The sequence below is a fragment of the Eulemur rufifrons genome, chromosome 16, assembly GCF_041146395.1.
Source record: "Eulemur rufifrons isolate Redbay chromosome 16, OSU_ERuf_1, whole genome shotgun sequence".
Classification (NCBI taxonomy): Eukaryota; Metazoa; Chordata; class Mammalia; order Primates; family Lemuridae; genus Eulemur; species Eulemur rufifrons.
In genome coordinates, this window is record NC_090998.1 from 32,338,331 (window position 1) to 32,358,273 (window position 19,943).

Below are 19,943 nucleotides of genomic sequence, written 5' to 3' on the forward strand. Positions count from 1 at the left end.
ACTGTGCTTACTAGTTTCATTCATTGTATGGTGTTCCAATTTTAATTGATCAACTAAATTTTATTATATTAGTTATATTCTTCACAAATTCCATATTCTCTTTGGGACTCAGGTATGTACTCTAAAGGGCAGTTTGACAGACTTTCTAGAAATAACAATGGCCTCATGCCCTTTGTTGTTAAACTCTGTTTAGCCTCCCCATGGTACAACGTTAGAGTATCTGTCCTGTGATATATAACAATTCAAAAAGTCCATCTATTAATTATTTAAAAGCTTTCACAAAAGTTAAAGAATTTATCCTAATATTTCCTCTGCTTCTGCAGTCTATAAATCTTTGAAAGGTTTCAGACTCCTCTGACATTTGGAAATGAAATAGATTGAGGAAGTAAAGCAGCTTCGGTAAACAGGCAGAGAACCCATGATTATCTGCCCTTTTAATGCTTCAGATGATGTCATACAAGTTCAGCAAAGTGTTCTTTTCTACTTACAACCAGGAAATCCTTGAAATCTCTTCCCTTTGGAGGATCTGAAATCAAATAAGGCTGATTCAGTGAAGCTCACCTAAAGCAAATAGACGTTTATTTGAAATCTTCCCCCTCCAAAAGTCATTGCTGGGGATTACCGAAATCATTATTTCTTTGCAGCCAGAATGCCAGAATGGCAAAGGATGTGAAATAACACCTAGTAACTGAGTAGACGGTTTTGTCGTTGTTGTTGTTCATGTTAATTTTTTATCTCCTCCTCTCCATTAAGTTAATTGAAAAGTTGTATTCTATAAATCCACGCAAGGACTGGCATGCACTGCAATATCCATTAAGTTCTGTCTATTCATGCAAAATAAATTACAAAATTGAGTCACTTATCCAAATAATTCAAGATTAAACTGTCTTTCTTTCAGTTAATGAATACTTTGGGTTTGGGGACTGGAATTATCTAGATCATTTCAAACTTTTCATTTAATGCCTTAAAGCTTTATTAAAATAAGTCGGTGTGCTGGGGAAGGGTATTGGAGGAACACTTGTTTAAGCTAAGCAGGTTAACAGTAAAAATCCTTTTAATTAATCAGCATGTCATTGCAATATTACAGTGCAGACAAATGTCTTTACATTTCTATGGGGCTTACTGTAGCTGAACCACGTCCTCTTTTTCGACCACTATCGGTCTCTAGTAGAAGCTGCATCAGGATGATGACAGTGGGGAATGCTCAGGCAAGCTCTCTGTAGCCTGTAATCTCAACTAATCACAGCATCATAGTCATTAATTTGCTGTCAGCTGTAATTCTGTTGCCGAAGGCCCCTTTCTGAGTGATTGAAATAAAGAGTGTTCCTGTGAAATTTAAATAAGGAAGGAGTTGCCATGACAGTCTTCAATCATGAGAAAGGATGCATTTGAGAACAACATGCCTGGTGAAAGACGGGGCAGGTAGAGGCGTGGGGGAGTACTTCAAGGAAAAGTTACCAAATTTTAGAGAGAATAATGCTTGTGCCCGGGACTTCTCAGTCCAGTTCAGTTACGTGACGCACACGTGGAGTGGCACACGCCATCCCTCATGGCTGCATCAGATGAGACTGTGAAATCTAGCCAGTGTGCTGCTGTCACCAGAGCTTATGGCGGACACCACATTCAGTGGGGAGATTTAGAAACGCTAATCCTGTCTTTGTGTTCTGCACCTCTACTATTGCACCTAGAAACAGACTGATCTAGAGCTTCTAGACCAGCCGAGATGACTGAACATCCTCTAGGAGCTTCACCATCATAACCCTGTGCAGCAGGGGATAGGTTGTGCAAGCATCTTCGGGAAGGACCAGTTTTGTGCCACTTAGAGAATATTACAGGAAACTAAAGTCTAATGGCCAAAGAGAGGGCTTCAGCTTAGAAAGAGAGACTCATTCCTCCTCAACCTAAACATGAACACACATCAACCAGGCTATCAAGGAAATAAAAGACTCCTTTTTCATCTGCTTTTTTTTGTTCCTTTGCACCATAAGTATTTAATGAGTACTTAAAATGTACCAGGCACTTATCTGAGTATGGGGTTATGAAGTGCCTTCCCTAATGGAACTTAACTTCTAGGCGAGGGAGGTGGAGAATAAACGAACAAGTAAAGGCACATTCTATTTCATGGTGATAAGTGCTAATGGAGGACAGGAAGAGTGGCGTTGGGGCAGGATGTTGCTGTCTTATACAGAGTGGGCAGGGAAGTCTTCTCTCATAAGGGACCTAAGGAAGGTGAGAGATCTAGCCACGTGAAAGGAGCTTTTCAGATGGAAGGAAGGCATGTACAAAGGGCCTGGGGCAGGAGCCTGTTGGTGTGCTTCGGGGACAGCAAAGAGGCCAGTGTGCTCCTGTAGCATGGGCCAGGGGAGAGTGGGAGGAGGTGATATCGGAGTGAGGAGGGCATGTCTTGAGGAGCCTTTGGCTTTGACTATGTGATGAGAAGTTGCTGGAGCAGAGGAGAGTCATGCTCTGACTCTGTAACAGAATCCCTTGGGCTTCTGGGCAGAGATTGACAGAGGGAAGCAAAGTTACAGCAGGGCAGGCAGCTGAGAGGGACAGGGGGATTGGACCTGGACAGTGATGGCAGACAGGGCGAGACAAAGTCTGAAGGGATGGCATCTACCCCAGCCCAGAGGGCTGCTCCCATATATCCAAAGCTTTAATATAGCTTGTGCTATGACAGTTTTCTTCTGACTTCTTAAAAGCAAAATATTATGGATCAGAGTGAAGCATAGCTTCTGGCCTCCACTGAAACAAGAATAATAAATCTATATTTTAAAAGACAGAACTTATAGTGTACAGATGGCATTTCTGAACTTGCTAAAAATGTACACTATGCAACTATTTAGGAGTCTTTTTAAAGACTTACTATTGATTCAGTGGACCAAAGCTGATCTATCTTGTGAATACATATTTAGGGACTTTTAGCACTTGGATTATTAACCCAATAGACCAAAACAGATCTGACTATCTTGTAAATACATATTTAGGGACTTTTTAACATACAGATTATTACATTGATAGACCATTACAGCTCCCTTCAGAGCCGTGATGGACAGCAAATGCTTCTTAGGAGATATTGTATTCAATGTGTCAATGTTATGGTGACTCTGGTGTGTTAGGGACCTCTATGAAATTTTAATGGCACCCATATCTCACCATGATCTATCATCACTTTTCCTGAGAAAAATATTTGACCGGGTTTAAAATTTCCCCACAGTGCTTCAAAAAAGTCTCAGAGGACCAGTCTACATTAAAAGACTCACAGCTTGAAAGTTGTTCTCTTTAAAAAATGATGGCACTTGTTCTCTAATTAAAAATGATAAATGAGTTTAATTTTGTTTTTGAGGAAAAAAATAAAAGTGTAAAAATGTAAACAATGCACCCATCATAAGAGTCAGGGTACTTCATTTCATTTGGAATTTCACTAAGGATTAAGCTTCTCCTCTTCTTTATTTTCAACTTTGTTCATTTTTTTTTTCCTAGAGCCAGCTAAAGGTTGAAATAAATCATAAATAGCCCTTAGCAAGTCAGAGGCAGATCTCAAACCCAGCCTCTACCAGAAATAATTTAAAGGGAAAGGCTTCGAGAAATATAGAGCTCTTTTGCCCAACTCCTAATAAAGATATGTTTGCTACTGCCTGGGTGCAGGGAAGATGTTGGATTTTCTGCAGCCTTTGCCATTAACTCTCGAAAGTCACTGCTGACAGAGAAGACAAAAAAAAAATAAGTGCAAAATTTTGATGGTATAAAACATCAGTTTAGCCAAGACAAACAAATAACGTAAGCAACATTTCTGTGCCTGTAGATTTTCATCACTTAGAAATGCTACTTGAAATCGTTTTTGCTTCTCCCCCTTAAGATCAGGCGGAAGAAAACTATACAAAAGCCTGAATTAAGTACCTTTTACGTATTCAATGTTACAAAAAGTAAGCAAAAAAAAAAAAATTAGAGGTATGTGAAGAGGTATTAAAGGTGGAAAGGAGAGAACAAATATGTGTCAGAGTTCTATGTACGGTTAACTGAAAACCAAACTTGGGCCAGTGTCTATAAATAGGAGTGAGCATTTAGCATATTAATTAGCTTCCTCTTGGCAATCTTTATGCAAAGCATCAGTAAACCCTTGTGCTATGCCAGCTCAGAAGTGCCATTTTGCGAAAGGTATTCCCTGGAGCTGGCTCCCTCCCAATATGTGTAAAATATTTGTGAAAATTTAAGTATGTGTAATTTCTCTTTCACATAAACAAAAGAGAGTCATGAATCGAGGAGATTTTCATTCAAAAAAATAACAGGAAGAGGGTAATTATTAGCTAGAGTCCAGTTAATATTTTTTTTTAGGAACTTCATGATTTGTGAAGTCAGCATTGAGAAAAATCTTTCTGGTAGGTATATGGAGAGCTACATGGCTCTTTCTACTAGACCCTGAGGGCAGAGGCTTTATCCGCCTTGTTTCTGGTTGCATGGCATTGCCTGCTTCATAGGGGGTGGTCAGTCAATATTTAATAAAGGAATAAATGTGGGTTCCCACTGCTGGAATAAATGCACGGCCCAACTTCTGAGTTTAGTCCCTTTCCTCCTTTCTGTGGAAGGGGATTGGAGAAGAACACGAGACCACTATGTGGTTACAATAAATGCCCCCTCTCTTTCCAGCAGGCAATTGTGCACTGAGTCATGGGTTTTAATCTTAATGCCATTTTTGTTTTAGTTAAACACTTCTAAGGAAAAGCCAAAATGATGAAAAATAGTGAGAAATAATGATGAGCTGGGAAAGTTTACTGTCTCCATAAATATTTATCTCTACTGATCATCATTTCATAAAATCATACAATCTCATACTTGGTATAAATTTGACATGCTCTGTAGTCCACCCTTGTACCCACTTTATAACTTCTTCACCAAGGAATGATTCAGCATACGTGTGGACCCCTACAACAGATGGGGAACTGAGGGGACCCCCCGCCCCCGACTAGCCAATTGACTCTGATCTCTGAAATTCAGAGAGGTGAACCTATCAAAAAGTTTGAAAACCAGTGATGGAAGGAACATGTTTAGGTGTCAAACATATTTGATAAAGAGACTAAGTATTATCCGTGTGTTGTGGTGGTTTGCAGAGAAAAGAGAAAATAGTATATAAGTGTGTGAAAGGCTAGACTATTCAGAATTTTTTAACCCACTGGATGCTTTCTTGTCTTTCGCCAGTTCTTTTCTTCCGCTTGTTAGTTACATTTTAGAATTATTAATGAAATATCTAAAATAATTTTATACCACTTACTCCTGGGGTAATAAAATCATCCATTTAAAAAAAAATCACCTTCATAAGTGTCGTTCCTTTGGGAAATTTACTGAATTGAAAACTGATCTAGATGAAGTGTGAAAATATTTTTATTACTTGAACATTAAAGACAAGATGGTATTCTGTCAGTTTGGAGTTGGTTCACTGACGTGCCTGTTAATGACATCACCATTTTCTCTAATATATCAGATTAAAACCTTAAACATGGATGCCAAACCAGTGAGTTGTCATATATTGGGGCTCACGTTTCCAGACTCTCTGTGGCACATTTCTCCTTTGTATCACCACTGCCTCTTCTTTGTTTCTAGCATTGCTCTGTGTCTAGGCTAGTTTTAGGCTAGTTTTTGGTCTCCTATGGCTGGTCCCTAGTCTCTGCAGTCTATCCTATTCACTACTGCCAGATCAAACCTGCTCAAGTGCACCTCCCATTGGATCACTCCCTGTTTATCTCCTTGTACCATCTGTGCCTTGACTTAACTCTAAAATCCTCTGCCTGGCATTGCAGGTGCTTTGTGTTCTGTTACCACCCTACCTTTCCAGGCATGTTGGGATCAAACTCCCCAGCACGAGCCTCAGATGAGGCTGTGTGCTTTCCTCCCTCTGTGCCTTTGCTCATTGGCCTCTCTGCCTCTAGACGCTTTTCTGACAATCTCTGCTATTGTTCAAAGATAGATGCAAGCATCACTCCTTCAGAAGCATTCCAGGATGCCCACCTGCCGTGTGATGCCATCTTTCCCACCACTGAACCCCCATACCACATTCTGTATCTATGTTCTGTCCTTTAGAGTATGCCCTAGGCCATAGTCATTTGGGGACTTACCATTTTCTTCTAAATAGATTAACTTTCTTAACAGAAGTGACCACTTCTAATTAGCTTCACGTCACCGGGAGAGCCCAGTACATGCCCTGGCACAGAGTGGGCCCTTGGCAGCATTCGTGTGCATGAAGAGTGAATAAATTATTTACCATTACTCTTACTGTTCTTATTTTATAAGTCTGAAAACAAGTACGTGTTAAATCAGGGAAAAGGAAAAGGCAGCTGACAGGAGCATAGCAATTCAAAATAAAGTGTGAAAGTGTTTTTCTCATAATATTTTAATTAATCTTGTAGTTAGAGTAAATGGATTTAGGCCTATACTTCTGCCAGATTGTAAAGGAAAAAAAAAAAATTGAGATTTTTTTTTTTGTTTCTGTTTTAATGAGGACTATGTGTGTGTTTTACCACAAATGTGTAAACTGGTGAACCCTGGCATAGACATGCTAATTTATGTAGGTAAAGAATGACTGGAATTCAGTTCTATTAGGATAACCATATATTCTGGTTTGCCCTGAAAGGCCTTGGTGTATGCCTCATGTTCCAGTGTAATTATGAATAGTGCATTCATTCACTTTCAAAAATATCCTAGTTGGGCAGCACATTGTGTGGTTGCCCTAGTTTTTATACTTCTTAAACCTCAATCAAGGCCAACACTTTGTAATCACATGTTATATAATCCTAATATTCCATGCAGAAATGACCCAGAATTTCTTAATTTGAATATCCATGTTTATTAAATTGAATGATTTCCCTAAGTTGTGAGATTCTGTTTTTTAAAAAAAAGTCTTCCTTAAGAAGTGACTAGAAAGAAAATGCCACAAAGTTGGGAACAGTTATCAAAGTTATTGTAATTCTTTTAGATTTCTTACTGAAAGAAATGAGATTAGTATTGCTGTTAATTTGTTCATGTAATTTCATAAAACAAACACAGAGCAAATCTGGCTTTCGCCTCACTGATTATGACAACACTAAACCTTATTTCATAAGAAAACAATGAAAAGCAAATTGAACTTTCCAAGTTGGTTATAAAACAAGGTAACCATGGACACATTTATTTTACTAGGAATCTAGATATAAAATGAAGATTCTTTACACTACGTATATGAATTTTATGAAAATGCTGACATTCAATTTTTGTTTGAAGATACTTATGATACACATTCAGAGGATTTCCTTGCATTACTTAAAGGTGTTTGTTAAAGGTTGTGTTTAAAGTGCATATTTGCATATCAAATCATATTTTCCCAGTGACTTCTATTCTGTTTTCAAAGAAGTGTTTTCATAGTGGCAGAAAAAGGAGAGCTGCTTTTTCCGATGTAAAGCAAATTGCATGTAAGGATTCCAGTGTTCCTTTCAGAGGCAATATAATCGAGTGGAAGGAAACCAAACAGTCTGGTTCCTATTCTAGCTTCATCTCTTCAGTGGACCACTTAACCTCTTGAATCCCAGCATCCTCACATATCAGCTCCATAGGGACAACCAGTGCTCGTTATGGAATGATTGGTCAGCATCTAGTTCTCAGATATAGCTCACATAAGCAAAGTGAGACAAATACATGGTCAAATCCTTGAAAATTTTTACAAATATTTTAACATCTCAAATATATCAAGTCATATTTTTGGATTTTCATAGAGAGAGCACACATGGTCATGTAACCTCATGTTAGTCTGTGTCTAGTACCATTTTGTACCAATTGGTAGCAAGTAGCACACCTTTCTATATCATCTCTGACTTTAGCTTTAGTGTTCAGGTAAAATGCAAATTACCAAGTTAACTCATATACATTTGCCAATTTGAAATGGAGAATATAGCCTGTACAAACTAGAAAATAAATTATTGTATTTAAATACAGTACATATTTGGTTTTTTAATTTGAAAAATACAGAAAATAATCCTAGTTTGAATTTTTTTCCACCATATTATGTTGTCTCTGAAATGATTTAATGGAATGCTTAACAGTGATATGTTTTATATTGGGCTGACAATTCTCTTTCTTCTCCTCAAGGGCATAAGCCTATTGGTAATGCTCTGGTTTGTGGTTACATGTTGAATTTACCAGTATTCGCCAGGCATTAAGTAAATCAATCTAATGTAATCAAAGACAAATAAAAAAGAACAAGTACAGATGGTATGTCATAAGCCAAGGATTATGACAAATCCAATCTATGCCTTTTGCCATCCCATGTCTTGAGAGCCACCACCTGTATCATTGACTTTGGGGTGGAGGCAGAAATAAGAATACAAAGACAAAAATGGTTTTTGAACAGTCAAATATTTGACAAACATAAGATATTGTTACACTTATCCACTTGCAGAAGCACTGGGTCATGGTTTCTGACCTCTGCTCCTTCCTCCACTTGCCGTATTGTGTGATTATTGTTTTTTCTTACTTTGGGCTCCCCCAAAAGTCTCCGACCTTCTTCAGCATGGGGGACCTTGCCTTACGCATCCCTCTCTTCCCAGTACCAACCACATGGTACAATGATTGAAGCAATGACTAAATCTTAAACATACTTGCAGACTAGCAAATCTAAGGTATAACTCTTTCAGGGAGTTTAGATTGGAACTCTTCAGATATACTTCTCACTTTTTCAGAAAGTTGTTTTCTTTTTCAAATTAAATATGAGGGGAAATATGATCATATTTTTTCTAGTTTAAATTTGAAATTATTATGTTCTGTTCCTGCAAACATGCCTAAAACTATCTCTCTCTCTCATACACACACACACACACACACACACACACACACTCACAAAGCCTCTGACTCTGCCTCTATTTGCTAGTGGGGTATTTAAACTGTGGTGATAGAGCAAATAAATCCTTTGGCTGATTTTACACCCAGAGAAAGTTGTCCACTGCAATAATGATGTTACAAGTGAATCACTAGACAGTAATAATTTGAAATACAACAACAGAAAATCTACACCTGTAGTCATCATAAATGAAACAGATTAGGAGAGTGTGAACATGAAGGCACGACATTGCTAATCTCTTGGATTGAACTGAGATATGGCACTTCCATACATCAGCAGGTTTTAAATGACCAGATTTCATAACTGAGGGCAGGACATTTAAGGTAGTATATGTTTGTATTTTGTGGGGATGGAAGTTGTTACAGACACCACTGTTTTGGAACCCCAACCTAATGATAAATTGGAGTTCTACAGCAGGAATTATTTACCAAAGTTAAAATTGAACAGTCTTTAAAATACTCTTTTGCGTGTGCTTTCATTCTATTGTTCTTGCCATCATATAGATATTCTCTTTTTATATTTCATTTCTATTTGTTTTTCAGTAGCAAAATGTTAGAAGTTAAATCTAGAACTCTTTTCTTTGTTCTGTAAAACACATTGAAACCACTTGCTCTTTTTACTTTCCTGAGAAGATGAGATTTTTAAAGTCACAGATTCCTCCCAGTAGGAAGTGAGGGATTCTCTAAGAAGAATTAACCAAGGAGGAATTTCCTATAGAAAGCTTGTTAGGGGAAAAAGAGAGAGAGAGAGAGAGAGAGAGATTCTTTTAAAAGGAGAACTATAAGATGTATAGAGCTGTCCTTTCAAATATAAAAGGATTATTAGTAATCAAAGCATAATAAGAGATAATAGAGTAGGATTTTAAAATAAAAAATGGATAAACACATTTGGATAAAAAACAATTAAGTGGTGCTTGGACAGAAGAGATTTAAAGAGGACTTTGATGTGGTGGAATATGAACCATAAGAAGGCTATAGAAGCACATTTGATTTACTTGACAAAGGAAATGAAAGCTCAGCTAGTTAATGGCAGATGCTGGACAAGAATTTCTTCTTTCTCTTAGGAAAAGACTCTTTATTATTTTAAAAGTAATAGATGCTCATTATTGGTATTTCATTATTCAGATTTCCCTTTGGCGTGAATCGAGTATGTGTTCTTTTCTAGAGCATATAATTGTCAAGAGTATATAATATTTCACCTTCTTTTTATGAACAAATTAAAACTAATACATCCTGTGAAGTGTGGTTACCTGTGATTTATCTTACAAGAGAGGTCTGAAACTCCTAAATAGCCACTGGAAGGATTAGTGTGTTTTTAGGGGATGTTTATGAGTAACTAGAGGATCCACTCACAGCTGTTGAGCCTCTTTACAGCCAGGAAGTTCATAATCCTTAAAGAATTTTTCCTTCCTTTGACTTGTACATGGCTATCTGCCAAATAAAGACAGTCATGAATCCTTTTGAGCAAAAGTTGTAAATATACTGTAAGAACATGTGAGCAATGTAGTTGGGAAATTCAAAAGAAAACTGATTCCCTAAGTGGAGATACCACTAAGTGTTTTTAGTTAGGAAAGATTTAAGCTCTTCCTGTCTGATACACAAAGAAATTAATAAAATCTCCTCCTCCAGATTGAAAGTGAAAGGGACCCCAAACTTCTCTTTCTGTCCTTTAGTTAACCCAGATGACCAGCAGAGTTTCCATTGCTTACTTTCTTCCGTGTTAACTTGAAAATCTAAATTTTCCAAATGATGTGCTTTGGGATTTGTCCAACTTAAAATGTTTTTTAGTAATGTAATCTCATGGAACCTAACCTACTATAGGATGGGAAAACAAATTTACAGACCTAGAGCAATTCATATAGGTGGCAGCACCTGTGAATATTCAACTAATTTTACTATCTAACTCTCAGAAGTTATTTCTCAGGAGGAAATGCTTTACCGTCATCCCCACTTCAAAACCAGACTAGCCATTTTATATGCAGGCTCTATTCTTTATGTCTGCCAAAAACAGAGAAAGCCATGTGTTCTCCCAGGTGTGGAGAAATTGTTTTTAGGGTCATTTCCTGTCACTTTCCTTAATAGTCTTAGAACACAAGCATATCTGTATAGTAACAAAGTATAGGCTTTTGTAATATTGTCATTAAAAGTAATCAATATCTGATTGGTATCAGATCAGTCATGTGGAATAGATTCTAGATTTTCTAACACCCAAATTATTTTATTCATATTTCAACTATATGAAATAAATTTCTCTTATTAAGTTCTCATTAAAAATAAACTACCCATTAATTTGGAAGACAACTTTTCAACATTTTTATGTCCAAAAAACTAAACATCTAACTGTATCATTCGTATTAGTGAAGAAATTATATTTAGGTATATTTGGAATCAGCCTGAAGTGGGCTCAAATCAGACTCCACTGTTTAGTACCATGTTATTCCTTTGAGCCTCCGGTTCCACATCTGTGAAAAAAGATAACATTAGTAAGACATATGTCTTAATAGTCAATGAGATAATATATGTGAACATGTAGTGTAGTGGCTGGTACGTACATGGTAGGTACACATATATTTAGGTATATTCCATCATTTCATGGCCCCGAATGAAGAACAGCTTCCAGTTTTCCCACTTAGGTGAAATATTCCTCTCAATGTGGATGGTGTTGACTGAGATGAAAAATGCTGGAGAAGATGCATGGCTATGGGTTTACTTGTAGATAATTTGAGACATGGAAACATCCAGGTAGAAATTTCTAGAAAGCAGATGGATACATGGAGGGAGAGCTGAGGATAATGGAGCTTACTGGAGTTGGAGAGCTAAGAATGTTAGCATGTAGGTGTTATAATAGTTACAATGTGACTTCACACATTGTTCATCAAATATTTATTAAACACCTAGATTATATTAGAGACTGTCTCAGGCACTAGGAATGCAGGGACCAACAGCACAATGCCACTGCACTCCTAGAGTTTATATTAAAGTGGGGAAGAAGACAATAAAAATTTTTTCAAAAAGTAAGAAAATCTCAGATGAAGGTATTTGGTGTTAGGAAGAAAATAGTGTGAAATGCCAGTGTAGTGCAAGTGCTGAGTGGCTAAAGAAGGCCTCTCTGAAAGTTAAAGACTAAAAGAAATGAAAGAATCACCCATGAAAAGATCTGAGGGAATAATAATAATCAACAGCAACTATCCCTTGCTCTAACGTAGTGGTATATATTGACTCATTTATTCATTTTATTTTTAAGCCACTTTATAGAGTTAAGATTGACAAAAAAAAAATCTGTGCATATTTAATGTATGCAACTTGATGGATTTGGAAATAAGTATACACCCGTGAAACCATCACCACAGTCTATGCCATAAACATACTCAATAAAGTTGCAGGATACAAAATCAACACACAAAAATCAGTTTCATTTCTATACACTAATAATGAACTATTTGAAAAGGAAATTTAAAAAATGATCTCGTTTGTAATAGCTTCAAAAAGAGTAAAATACATAGGAATAAACTTAACCAAGTAGATGAAAGATTTATACACAGAAAACTATAAAATAGTGATGAAAGAAATTTAAGCAGACACAGAAAAATGGAAAGACATCCCATGTTCATGACTTGGAAGAATTAATACTATTAGAATGTCAATATTACCCAAAGTGATCTTACAGATTCAATGCAATTCCTATCAAAATTCCAATGGCATTTTTTATATTGATTCATTTAAACTCTACTACAACAGTATGAGGTAGGTATAACTATTCCCACTTTGCATGTGAGGGAACTGAGGCAGAAAAAAGTCAGAACTGTGTCATAGCTGATTAGTGGAGGAGCTGGAGGAGGAGGAACTGGTGTTCCCATCAAGACAGCCTGGCTCCAGAGCACCTGCTCATCTACACAACGGGAATGTGTATGTATATATTATGTATCTAATATGTATAGTTCAAAGTCCCTTAGAAAAGAAAGAGCTTGGTGCACTATGCAAACAAAAAGGCCAGGGTTGTTAAAGTATAGTTTATAGAAGATGGAGTGGAATTATAGGCCAGGTAAGTCAGGGCCTTGCAAATCATAAGGCTTATGGATTTTATTCTAAGTGTAGTAGAAAAACATAAGAGGGATCTAAGAGGGGAACCAGGTGAAGACTGATGGTGATTTGATCGATTAGTAGAAGGGGAGAGAAGCCAGTGGATTCAGGACATATTTTTGAGGAGACATGGCAGATATAATTGCTGATAGATTAGTTATGGGAATAAGGAAAACAAAGGAATTAAAAGTCGCTCCTTCGTTTTTGAAGTTAAGCTATTAGATGGGGAATGTATCCTTTCCTAAGGTGAGGAAAACTGAGGGAAGGAAAGAATGGTGTAGGGGATGAGGAGGCAAAATCACATAAGCTTTCAGGCACATTAAATTTGACGTGCTTCATAGATATACATGTGCAGATGTTCAGCAGGGAGTTATTTGAGCACACCGCTCAGGGAGAAATCAGGCCTGGATGAGAGAACCCTGGGGGAGAGTATAACATAAAAAGAAAAAACGGCTGCTGGACATGGTGGTGCGTGGTGCCTGTAGTCCCAGCTACTTGGGAGGCTGAGGCAGGAGGATGGCTTGAGCCCAGGAGTTGGAGGCTGCAGTGATCTATGATCGTGCCACTATACTCCAGCCTGGGTGACAGAGGGAGACCCTGTCTCTAAAAAAGAGAGAGAGAGAAAGGCCAAAGACAACCTTTCAAATTTTTATTTCTAACAAACTAGAGGTCTAATTGTATCACTGATTTGAAGAGAAATTATATTTAGCTATTTTTGGAATCAGCATGAAGCGAACTCAAATCAAACTCCTCTGCTTAGCATTTCTGTGGGACATCTCTGAGGCTTAGGTTCCTTACCTGTGCAAAAATAATATTAATAACACGTATTTCACAGGAATAAATAAGATAATATATGCAAACATGTAGTATAATGGCTGGTACATAAATGACATATATAATATATATATAAAACACTTGCTCTATGTACACATATTACACGCCATGTAGGTGATGGAATACAGATATATAGATAGATATAGATATAGCTATATATTTGTATTCCATCATTTACCCATTTTAAGTCTCAATTTTGTCACCCACAGTGAAGAATATTTATGGAGAAAGGAAAAAATGAACCTTCAGAAAAGAAACTCCACGTCTTGCGACGATAGGGTCTGAGCACAAGCACTAGGGACGTGACTGTGAGCTTATCGAGGAAGAATGCTCTGAGAGGCACAATAAGCCCACATACCTTCAAGTGTCCTTTATTTCCTTTTCAAAAAAAGACCTTGAATGAAGCCCATTTGGATTTCGGACTTCTGTCTTCTCTATTCTTCCTTTCCCGAAAATCGTAAAAGAATAGTTTGATTCTCTGCCACTTTTTAAAACTATTCATTTCTCAACACATTAAAATCTGATTTGAGGATGACAAATAACAGCCGAATGGCCAAATCCATTTATACGTTCTGCTTTCTTATCCTCTCAGTGACACTTGGTGCTGTGGCCATCTGCACCTTCTTGACATGCTCTTCCTCCTTTGCCTCCACGTTATGGCACTGCTCTGCCCTCTGGTTCCAGGACAGCTCTACCCAGACTGAAGCTCCATTTCCTACCTCTACATTTGGGGCTACTAAAACCTCAGGGCTTTAGAAGGGTTATGGGAGCCGACCTGTGGCTCTTGGTGTTCTGAGCTGGCCAGGGTGACGGGGCTGAGGGAATCTCGGTGTGCATCACCCCCCGAACCCTCCCATATGTCTGTCTGGGGGCTCCAAGCTCAGAGACTTTCTAGTTCAGGGTTACTGAGGAATCAACCTCTCGGTTCTCATGCTCTCTTGTTTGAGCTTCAGGCTTTAACGTAATCTCTTCTGCTTTTCATCTTCTGGAGATTACTCAGTTTCTAATCCACAAAGAGTTGCCTTTCTTATTTTAAAGCATGATGTGAGTTTTAAAAATTATGTACTTTTCTTGTACCTTGTGGGATTTTGGAGGAGAGGAGATGATCGTCTATTCTGGTATCAGCGTGTGTTAGCTTCTCCCATGCAAACTTTGGCTCCTTTTTTCCATCTTTGCACGTCTCTCATATCAGTTATATGTTTCATACGTGTCTGTAGAATGAATTTTTTGGTTTTACAAATAAAACAAAGTGTTAGTTTTCTTTTTAGACTATACTAGGGGCAGCACTCGTAGTAGTAGCAGCAGTAGTGGAAAATGAACGATGGGGTGGATCTGCAGCATTTATTTGTGAGGCAAAATTGAGAAGATTTGGTAATTTTGGAATGTGGAAGATAAGGAAAATCCTGGCAGAATATTAGATGTCCTCATTGAACATAATACATTACTGTAAATCAAGTAAAATTTTGCTAATGTTTACTAAAATACTTCAGTGTTTCATTGTTTTTTAAGTTTCATGAATACCCTACCATTGGACATTTCTCTTGGTCCTTAGTGTTACAACTTTATGCACATAATAGCCAAAGATATAAAATTGTACCTTGTAGTCTCAATTCCTACGCATGCAAACACAGATCATAGTATTCCCATAATATGTAATTAAATATGTAGTTTTAAAAAATTTCATTTTTCATCTTCCATTAAATTTTGCTTTTAGACCCAAAGATTTTGGAATGACTTCCACTTCTACTGTGATAAAATTATGCTTTCCTTTCAACTATGTGAAAGCCATAGTGATCTGTTAAGTTCAGAAAGAAATACTTTGGGGCAATACAGTATTTCAGATTGTACGCTGAGCATTGATAAGCCAAACATAAATAAGGCACTGTCTTCTGTTGAGGAGCTCATAGTGTAGATGTGGAGACAGGAAGACACAGGTAATTAAACTAGTGTGTGACATTCACAGTAATAAAATACAGAACGGGTACAAAGAAGCCAGTGACTGACTTTTTGGGAAATGATCAGAGAGAAAATGATACCTGAGCAGAATTTTGAGCAAGCAGACATTTCAGGAAAGAGCAAGGGCAAAGGTGTGAAGGCACCTGCAAGCACAGGAGGTTCAAGGAACTGCAGGTAGTTTGGTCTAACTGGAGAGTTACTTTATGAAAAGTGGAAGGAAGTTGTGGGACTAGGCTGGACATGTGTGCAGGGGCCAGATAAGGAAAAGCCTTTTATTTCACAGTGAGAAACTTGCACGTTAATACCACAGGTAATGGGAAGACGATTCCATGTTAGAAGAGGTGTGATGGAGGTCAGATTGGTATTCCAGATAGACCCATTTTTGTAGGAGAGTGGAGGACAGATTTGCAGGAGAAAAACCCAAAGAAGAGAGATAAATGAGGGGCCGATTTGTATAGTCCAGGTTTGATGTGAAAACGACTGGAGCTAAGGTGTTGGAAATTGAAGAGGATAGAGTCAAATAAGTAAATAGGGGGGTTTTAAAAATAAGCAAAAATTATTTAGGTAGACTATCTTTGCCCCACATGACAAGGGGCTATGAGCCCCATTTGCTTTATAGCCAACCATTGACCAAAGTCATTCTGGCAAACCTCTTTGTCCTCTTTGATAAATGTTCCAGGGAGTCAAGACAGTCACCTGTCAAAACTGATAAGTGAGAGGACAGTGGAGAATGCAGTCTTATTTGTAACAACAGAGCTGCCAGCATTTGTAGCCTGTTTACCTCTAGACTGCTTCTGTCTCACCTCGAGACTTTTCTATTTCCATCCAAATAACCTCCAAACGCATTGAGGCTATGCCTACCTATGTGAGAGATTCATTCCAGACTATTCTGAGAGTGCAGGAAGAGGAAAAAGAGGCTACTTTCATTAGGCTGTTTTCACAACTGAAGAATTTCAATAGCTTTAAAAGGGAAAGCATGAGCTTGACCAATTCTCTGTAGGCATTTAGCAAAATAGGCAGTAAATTCTGTGAAATAGAGAAGCCCAAGGGATTACTGTAGAGCCTACTTCTAAAATCCTAAAAGGTTCATTACCTCATGCATGGAAGGTGTCTGAGGAATAAGGAGCTGTTTTTTGATTAAAAGGACTTAGTTCTGAACAATAGAGTGGCTGGTATTTTTAAATTAAATACACAGGAAGGCACTTAAACTTCATCTTCTGCTTTTGTGAAGGAAAGAAATGGAAGTCTCAGAGGACCACCCAGTGCTGATGAGGAGTCCACTGTGCACTCTGTACAATGAACTTTTTCCTTCTTTTCTCTTTACAAATGGGATTGTGGTTATCTATGTACATGAACACATTGCTTGCAAAACCTAGGAAGGAAAGAGCTGAAGTCTAAATAGAGCAACAGCAGGACTTAGGTCTACCCACTGTGTGGTCATTAGCAAAACTTCCATTCACAGTGGAAGCTCAAAAATCTTATAGTGAACATTTTTTTTTTTTTTTCAAATGAGATGCTTGAAACACTTAGACCAACTCTAATTACGGGAAGCTTGCATCCACTGTTTCTTATTGCCAGACCATCCTGCCTCACGTTGTTTGCTCTAGGAAGCCATATTTTTGAAGATTTAACTGATTTCTTTTTCTAGAAAGCAAATAATGGTTCTTTGAAACTACAATTTCTTTTACTTTCCAGCACACAGCATTGAATTGCAAGGTTTTTTTTTGTTGTTGTTTATCACGTAAGTTTTCAACACTTGCTGTAACCCTAGTAATATCCTGGGGGTCCTGCCTTTTGTCTGCTGCAGACATTTGCCCTATTGACAGTTTGAATCACATTTTTTTATTGAGGTGTTTTTAAGTTCTTCCTTTGACACAGCTTTCACATCCTCCTGCTGAGATTATTTTAAGACCTAATAGACTCCATCATTAGAAAACATTTTATGGTACCCAAATTGGCTTTTCCTATGTTGAATTTCATCCAGTTTTTCCTCTCCATTGCCCATTACAGAAGTAATTTGCAGAATCTCTGCATTTTAGCCAGGAGCATTCAGAGGAAGCAACTTCATGGGGTGCCAGATACCAGTGGCATTGCCAAGCTGGAGAGGACTGAGCCTTTTAGAGCGAGTATATATATATTCGGTAGGGGCGTGCATGCACACACGTGCACATGTGTGTGTTTATTTCTGGATTTCTAAGTATACCTACATTACTATTTATACATTGCACATGTTTCTTGTTCCTTTTATAAACTCGAGGACACATGTGCTTGCACAGGTCTTTCCACCCACACACTTGTCCTAGATTAGGTAGTTAAATTTGGTTACACCTAATGGTACTAGGAGACTAATACAAGAGCACTTTAGTGCTGCTGTAAGTCATGTGCCTTCTTTTGTTTTTAAAAATGGTATCCCTAATATCTAGCATCATACACACTTAAAAGTTGTTTTATAGGAACCCTGCTGGATTTATGCATTCATGCAAAAAGTGTTTGTTCTTTTACATTGTGTAAGGTACTATTAGGATAAAAGGAATATACAATCTCTGCCCTCTGTAAATTAATATCTATTATTCATTATAAGTGCACAAATAACACATGCCCAAGTTCTTTTAGAAAATGCCTATCTTTAGATAAAACACAGACAGTTAGAAAACAGTATTTGTCTGACTCTACCCTCTCCTCCAATTTTTTTTGGCGAGGAAGGGGAAACACTTCAAAATCCTTGTTGGGACCCATAAAATCTGTCATTTTCCTTCCTTCTGGCATCAACCATGCTGATCATATCCTCTTCTGGATCTACTGCTCTGATGTCCACTCTCTTTCCCTCTCTCCCTCTCTCCCTGACGGGCTCAGACAGCTTGCTCGGATCCCTGTGTACATGCCCTGCCATGTTCTGGCAGTTATCTCAAGGAGAAGGAGTGACCTTTGCCTATCTTTATGGTTTTATTGTCATCAAGAGCTGAAATGGGTCTTTTATTTTCACTCATTCTCTATTATGCTTTTAATGCAATGACATAAGACTATGATGGCAGGTCTAAAATAGCCTGAGTGAGAAATACTATGCTACGCTGTCAACTTTCCTTCAGACAGAGATGAAGTGAATGCCTGTCTACTCAACATTCAGTTCTAGAAAAAGAACACGACCATGACATCGCAGCTCTGTGTGTGTCTCTCCCTAACTCAATCTCTTTACCTTCCCCCACAGAAGAAACCACTATCCTGAATTTTATGTTTATCGTTATCTTGCTTATCTTTAGAATTGTGCCACATAAGTTTGTAGCTTTAAACAGTTATATTCTTTACCTTTGCATGTTTACATACATGCAACCATACTGAATGTATTCTTCTGAAATCTGTATTATTTTTTCTCAAAATTATGATCCTAGTCCCTAGTTCATCCAAGTTGTAATAGGTAGCTGTAAGTCACTCATGTTTACTGCTATATAGGATTAACATTTATGAAAATGGCACAGTTTCACTTGGTGACCATTTGGGGTATTGTAGTTTTGTAATATAATAATGCTGCTGTGAACATTTTCATCTATAGACTGGCACATACTAGGAGAGTTCTCTGGGGGAACTCCTGGGCATAGAATATGCATATTGTTTTATTTACTAAGACAGGAGTGCTTGGGCCCATGCTGATTCCCACCAACAGTGTGGAGGTGCTGCTTGTGCCCCGTACCCCTAAAGACACTTGGCATCGTCAAACTTATGATTTTCTTCAGACTTAATTTTCTCCAGTTCATTTGAAATGGTGTCATATTATGGTTTAAAATCTCCATTCTCCTGATACCTAATGAAATTGAGCATCTTCTCATATGTTTATTGGCCTATTCAGTTTTCTTTTCTTCTTCCTTATAATACCATTTTAAGTCTTTTGCTGATTTCTGTATCAATTGTGTTTTTCTTTAGTGAATTTTTTAGTTCTTTATGTATTTTTAAATTTGTTAGTATTGCAAATATCATTTCCCAGTTTGTAACTTGTCTTTTTTCTTTTTTATGATATCTCTGATTTTTAAAAATTCCTATTTTTAATGTAGTAAAATATATTAATATGTTTCTTTTTTTTTTTTTTTTTTTTTTTTTTGAGACAGAGTCTCACTCTGTTGCCCGGGCTAGAGTGAGTGCCGTGGCGTCAGCCTAGCTCACAGCAACCTCAAACTCCTGGGCTCAAGCGATCCTCCTGTCTCAGCCTCCCGAGTAGCTGGGAC

At 37.7% G+C, this 19,943-nt stretch overlaps 1 protein-coding gene across 2 annotated transcripts in view; it reads left to right on the forward strand.

Moving 5' to 3' along the window:
• Nucleotides 1-19,943, forward strand: part of PDZRN4 (PDZ domain containing ring finger 4) — a 362,351-nt gene that overhangs the window by 301,976 nt on the left and 40,432 nt on the right. The gene's annotated exons all lie outside the window — the stretch shown is intronic.